The 6,997-nt window shown below is 40.1% G+C and overlaps 1 long non-coding RNA gene across 1 annotated transcript; it reads right to left on the reverse strand.

Annotated features, from left to right (window-relative positions):
- Nucleotides 1-2,606: 2,606 nt before the first annotated feature.
- On the reverse strand, nucleotides 2,607-5,481 carry LOC115920727. Its single transcript, XR_004062496.1, has 4 exons — nucleotides 5,140-5,481; nucleotides 4,555-4,896; nucleotides 3,986-4,242; nucleotides 2,607-3,030 (listed from the first exon to the last, which is right to left on the reverse strand). It is a non-coding gene; the product is annotated as an uncharacterized LOC115920727 (long non-coding RNA).
- Nucleotides 5,482-6,997: the final 1,516 nt, after the last annotated feature.

Consider the following 6,997-nt stretch of genomic DNA (forward strand, 5'->3'; position numbering starts at 1 on the left):
AAAAATACACACATAAAAGAATACCAAAGGGGGAGTTTAACCCCCTAACCCCCCCCCCCCCTGCGTACGCACCTGGAGGTGTCTAATGAAAGGGCAGAAACTCAACTTTCTAGAAATATGATTTTCTCCTTGAAATTCAGATACCGTGCGCCAAATGACTTGTTGGATTCCTCTCTTCATATTCATATTAATCACTCATGCGTGAAATATGCATCAATATGAGTTGCATCAAATGAAAGAGGAGGATTTAAGCTTTCTAAATATGTGTCATTTATCAATTATAATTGTGGTTAAGTTATGATAAAACATGGATAATTCTCGGTTTCGTTTTTTTCTGGGACGCACTGTATAGGTAATGGCGAGCTTGCGACCTATTTTGATGAAATAACGGTGGGTGAACTTTCAAAAGTCAATGAGACATGAGAGTTCCAATGAAAGATCTAGTGATAACGTCCGTCGGGGCGGATGTGCTTTTCGTTTAAACAAAAAATGAATTATTAACGATATTTTGTGTAAACGTCCATAGGCTAACATGTTAGGCTGCTGACTCTGACGATAGGGGGCGTTGTCAAATGAGACTAAACGGAGCTATATGAAGATCCCCTCTCCCCTCCCTGAAACAAAAGGATAACGTACAGATCGCCAGTTGCTCAGATTATTGTCAAGACTAGTAGCAGCATTACTAAACAATCATGTAGATTAGAATATATTGCATCTCTGTAGAAATTTTGAAAGAAATATGTTTAGAAATGTGTCAGTTAGAGCGCACAAAAGACAGCCACCAAAAGATGACCTTTGACACTATAACACACAGTACACAGATGGCCGCATCACCAAACACTAAAGATGTGTAGATTATACTAAGACACACCTCCATACACACTTTGAAAGAAATCCTTCAAGAAATGTGGCAGTAACAGCGCACAAAAGAGACATATGACCTTTGACCGGATAAAGGATGGAACAACGAGGGCAGCATCACCAAAACAGAAAATGTGTAGATTGTACAAAGATACATATAGATTTTTTTTTTAAATGAAAGAAATCCGTCATGAAACATAATATGACCTGCAGAGCGCACACTAGGTACCCAGCAACATATGACCTTTTGACCCTATAAAACACGGGACACTGTTGGCAGCATCACCGAAGACAATAGGTGCATAGATTTCATCAACATACACTTCCATACTCAATTTGAAAGAAATCTGTCAAGAAATGATGCAGTTAGACCGCACACTAGAGTGCACACAAGACATCTATCAAAATATGACCTTTGACCCTATAAAAGATGGAACACTAGAGGCAGCATCATCTAAATCTATAGGCTTGAAGATTATACCAAGATACACCTTGATTCAAAATTTTAACGAAATCCCTTGAAAAATGTGGCGTATAGAGCGCACACAAACCATCCAAAAATATGTAGCCTTTTACCGTATAGAAGACGGAACATTGGGGGCAGCGTCACCAAAAGTTATAGGTGTGGAGATTATACTAAGATACTCCTCCATACACAATTTGAAAGAAATGCATTATTAAGGAATGTGGCAGTTAGAGCGCACACAACAATATGAGGCGGCCGCCTACCAAAGCGAGGTGACTGGCAGCTCCCAGTGGAGAATCAAGCGCCATGTCGGTCCTGATTTATACGTTCCACTGGGAGACTGCCATCCCGCTGGAGACGGCAGTGAAAAAGGTTGACGGGTCATGCAAGAGGTGCATGGGGCACAGAAGATTCTCGCGTGCGGAGAAGAGCACGAAAGACGAGTTGACTCGACTGTAGTGGTAACAGGAGTGAAGAAAATCTCGTAATGTTGAAATACGCGGGGTGAACGATGCGCTGAACCACGATGCGTGATTTGAGGGATGAACGCACGTGGTCCGAATAAATGAATGTAAATAAGTCGCGTAATAGAAAATGTATACGATAAAAGTGCAAATGTATGAGACGCTACAACCTTATCAATACAGTAACAATAAACAGTAAACCGGCTAAAGATCTATAACACGTCATGGTTCTGAGTTAGATTGACAGGCTATGACATCATCAGGCTCGTTCTCAAGAGCGGCGTGTGGAATTTTTCTATCTTTCCAAATCCAGTGTACACCACACGCACCGGCAATGAGAATTAAAATGGATGACACGCCAGCAAAAACGAAGGCTCCGATGACGGACGGCCTCTCTGTTGTATCTGCAAACAAAGACACACACAAAACAAATTTTTCTTTTTTTTCTTACGAGTATTATACACCGTTCAAGATTCAAGCTTCACGTTTTACTATTGCTTATGGTAATACGGATACTTAACTTCTATTGGCTTACCTTCAAGAACTGTTGTTTTCTAAAGCTTCATAATATGCGGGTGGAAATCGACCGTCCGATTTTGCTAAAATTTCTTTTAGGATAAACGTTCTGTTTAACCTAGATTATGCCTGATAATCTTACCATGCAACACACAATGAATGCATCTTAACCACTTCGCTTCCATTGGCAGCAAATCCCAGAAAGGAATAACAGAATCGTATTGTAAATGTGGACTGAAATATGCTATTCTTTCCTGAATCCAAAATACCTGTAATATTTCTTGAAAGTAGTAATGAGGAACATATTTATAGCCAGATTTTATGCAATATTGGATCATTTAAGTAAACATAAGTTTTGTGAATATGGAGGCATATTTCTAATGATGTAGTCGTAATGGGGAACACACCCAAATCAAAATGTATTACACATTTTGATCAAAGACGTAAAACCAAGAATATTTACGGAGAAAGTTTATTTATAAATTTGTTGGAAAATCTAGAGGCAAAGATGAGGTTATGTGACAGAAAAATACAAAAGAATACAAAAACACAAGAACAATGATACACTGACTTACAACACCGCACTCCATTATATTTTATGCCATCAGGACACACGCCTCTTGATATCAACTGGATTTCGCAGTATCTTAATCCCCAGGATTCAAGACATGTTATCGTGCCGATAAACATTGGCAGGCCTTCTGGTGTTGGGACTTTGGTTTTCTACACGGTACGAAGGGAACGCAAATAACAACATCAATAAAACATTAAACTGCGAAACAATATATGATTTTAACGCTAAATAAGGATTTATATTGAAATGCCATGCACAGCTACATGTTTTAAAAAAGAGGGTAGAAAAACATCGAATATAGAAGGGTTGATTAATCCAATATAAAACGAAACCCCACGTGTCCAAATATATGCGCCAAGTTTTACTTTCCATGAACCTTCCATCCAGTTAATGGTGATATCCCCATAAAGTAGCATTCCAAACGAAATATGTAACCCAGAATCGCATTCTCAAACAGGGTCATGGTGTGGTATTGAATAAAAAACATAAACTGAATATTTTAAATGTACATTATTTACATACATATGTATTATATATATATATATATATATGTACCTTGTGCTGGTAAAAAAGAAGTCAAGTTCAAAGAAACCTCTTGGTTCTTCTTTTAAATTGCGTGCCAAATGATAACCACGATATATATAATTAAAATACCAGAATCAAAGGAAACGTGTTATCCAACATTCAATATGACAGAACCAATGCACTTTAGTCTGCCTTACTATTGTAGGGTCAGACTTTGCTTTTCTAGCATCATGAAAATAAAAATTATTACGAATTAGTCACGAAATCCCCCACATCTCCCTCCCCCTCCCCCTCCCTCAAGAAAAAAACTATGATAATAAATAAATAAAATTAAAGTAATTAAATACTCTGTAGTTATGGCATATTATCTGTTCGTGTCTTCTTCTGTGATCTAATGTTTATCCTACAACGACATTGTTACACTGTACTGTGTATATTCGGAGTATACCACCCAACAAATTTGTTGTCTGTAATGCTCAATTAAGAGACGGTTCACAAAATTATTGTTTTGTTGTTGGTGTCTGATTTAAAAAACAAAAACTTAATTCTCGAACAATAAACCAATACACATTGGCTTACCTCTCCACCATGACTATATCCTTGAGCATCGCATATCAACATAGCCGCTCGCTGGTCCATGTCGCATACACCGCCAGTTAGATGTACATGTTTTTCGTTGTTGTTGTATGTAACAAGCAATTGGCCATGCGAGTTGCCCTTTGAAGTGCCGACGGTATATATAAAATGTCGAGAAAAGCTTTCATATTCATACTCCTTCCAGTCGGGCGATATATTAACATTGGCCAGTAATTCGCTGTATTTGGCTGCTGTGATGCCTATAGAAATGACAAGCGGAAGGTAGGGGGTGAAATATCGATGGACATTTTGGAAGAAATCTGAGACATCGCTTTAATAGAATAATTGAAAAAATTCACGCTCATGTCCACCTTGAGTGCAAAGAGTGTTATTTTCTCGCAATGTTGCGATATTACATGTAACTAAAAACGAGTTTATAACTGAATAAATACTCTCGAAAACTATAATATAAGAAACAATATCAACTATCTGGTATAGATTCTCTTTTGTCAGACATATAAATATATCTGATAGCACTTAAATCGCAACAAAATTGTGGAAATTTTGCATACCACAGGTGACTGTAGCTAATGTTGGACAATATGTGTCGTGTTTCGTGTACTTGCAGGATAACAGGGTTTCCTCGTTTCCGTTGCAAGCGAAATTGCTTCCCTCTGTTAAAAGGGTAGGTATTGGCGAACGTGTCGGACCATACCGATTATGTGAAGTACTTGGCTTCGACCAAAACATAGCATATCCTTCAGTAAACCCCAGCTGTCTGCAGGTTACCAGAGCATCCAGTGCATCCCATCCGTCATTGCAGATATTCCTCCATTCACCTGCCACGTTGACCTAGACCGCGCCCTCTTTATCTGAAGATCCTTCATGCAAGCGAACAGAACTATCAACAGCAACTACATGGGATTCAGAATATCAGGTAAAAGATATTACTTATCTTATTTTAGTGAGAGAGCGGATACATACATATACATCTACATCTTTCCACGAACATCCGAAAGTGTCATGATTGTAAGTGCTCATGCAGTGATGCTTTGAACAATCAATGAGAAACTGTCCGCCTCAAAACTTAATTTCGGCATTTATCAATTTATCAATTTCGATCCATAAAACTTCATCGACATGCGTGCTATACTTACATGCCCTCTTGTAATAAATCAATACGAGAAAGACCAGTGTCTTCAGTTGAAAACTCGAGGTGGGGAAGAAAGCCATGCTGAATTACCGACATGAGTTTTCTTTGCAATCATCCTGTGTTGTGTGTCAATCTCTTCACGGCAACCCGCAGTAACCGTAATCGTTGAAATCGCGTGCGTTTTTACTCATGTAATACATGAATACCAAGACAGGGTACAAATGTAAATTTGCTGGACTTTAAATCCAATATGAGCGAACTTATAGTGTGTATACATGTCGAACATTCAGATGACACTGATAGTCATGTGCTTGGAGCGAATTTACAGCTCTCTTCTTGAACCTCGGACCTCATTCGTCAAATTCACAGTGGTGACAGCGAGCGCTCATGCAGTGCGTGTATTCACTAGTTCATATACGCTTATCCTATGCAGTCTGTGTGCCCAATGTCGACGATACATTGTATGTCGAGGCAGGCGCGGATCCAAGATTCTTAGGGGGGCCCAAATTTGAAATTATGCAGCCAAATATTGGTACGTAATGGTTACACCGGCAGTGGCAAAAACGTTTGGGGGGGGGGGTCGACAACAAAAATCCCCATCACCCCACTCTTACATGCAGGCCCCGCTTAACGTTTCTCGGCAGGGGTCAAGGGATGGAGCCCCCAGAAGCTCAGGGGTTAAAGGCATTTAATTACTGTCAGATGAGCATAATTTTATACCTTATTTGTTACACCGGCAGGTCACGAATTGGCGTGGGGTCCAGGGGGCTGAGCCCCCGGAAGCTCAGGGGTTTGGGGCAATATATAACGGTCAGTTGAGCATAATTTTATACCTTATTTGTGACACTGGCAGGTCACGAATTGGCATAGGACCCAGGAGGCGGGGCCCCCGGAGGCTCAGGGGTGTGAGGCAATAGATTACGGTCAGATGAGCATCAAGGGGCCCGCCTTAGGGCCATTGGTTGGGTTCGGGGGCAGAGCCCCGGAAGCTCAGGGCTTTAGGCATTTAATGACGTCAGATGAGCATAATTATACCTAATTTGTGACACTGGCATGTCACTAATTGGCGTGGGGTCAAGAGAGCGGAGCCCCCAGAAGCTCAGGGAGCTTTAGGCATTTTATAACGATCAGACAAGCATGCAGGGGCCGCATTAGGGCCCCTGGTGAAGTCGAGGGGGTGGTGCCCCGGAAACTTAGGGGTTTTAGGCATTTTATTACGGCCAGATGAACATATTTTGATACCTTATTTGTGGCACTGGTAAGTCACTAATTGATGTGGGGTCTAAGGGGCGGAGCCCCCAGGAGCTCAGGGGTTTTAGACATTAAATAACCGTCAGATGAGCATCCAGGTGCCTGACTTTGGGCCCTTTCCGCTACTGTGTCGGGGAAAGGGGAATTCCCCTTTCAGAGCGTATCAAAGATAATAGAGGGCGTACTTGGAAAGCAGTTTTTTTTACTGATTGTACACCTTCTATTTTAAATAAAAATTGAATAAATAATTGATAAACAAATAAATAATGGTTTGCGTAATGTCCGATTGGCGGAACTACAATAACATACAATCCGTATCAGTAGTTAGTTGAGAACACGACGATTGAGTTCATCTATTTAAAACAATCATAAAAGGCCAGGACATCGAAACATAGTGTACAGTGCGTCCCAGAAAAAACGAAACCGGGATTATGGATTATAACTTAATCACAATAATAATTAATAAATGACACACATTTGAAAAGCTTAGATCCTCCCCTTTTATTTGATGCAGCTCATATCATGCATATTTCACGCATGAGAGATTAAAATAGATTTGAAGTGAGGGAACCAAAAAGTCATTTGTCGGACGGTATCGGAATTTCAAAGAG

The sequence above is a fragment of the Strongylocentrotus purpuratus genome, unplaced genomic scaffold, assembly GCF_000002235.5.
Source record: "Strongylocentrotus purpuratus isolate Spur 01 unplaced genomic scaffold, Spur_5.0 spur5_scaffold_9, whole genome shotgun sequence".
In the NCBI taxonomy this organism is placed as follows: Eukaryota; Metazoa; Echinodermata; class Echinoidea; order Camarodonta; family Strongylocentrotidae; genus Strongylocentrotus; species Strongylocentrotus purpuratus.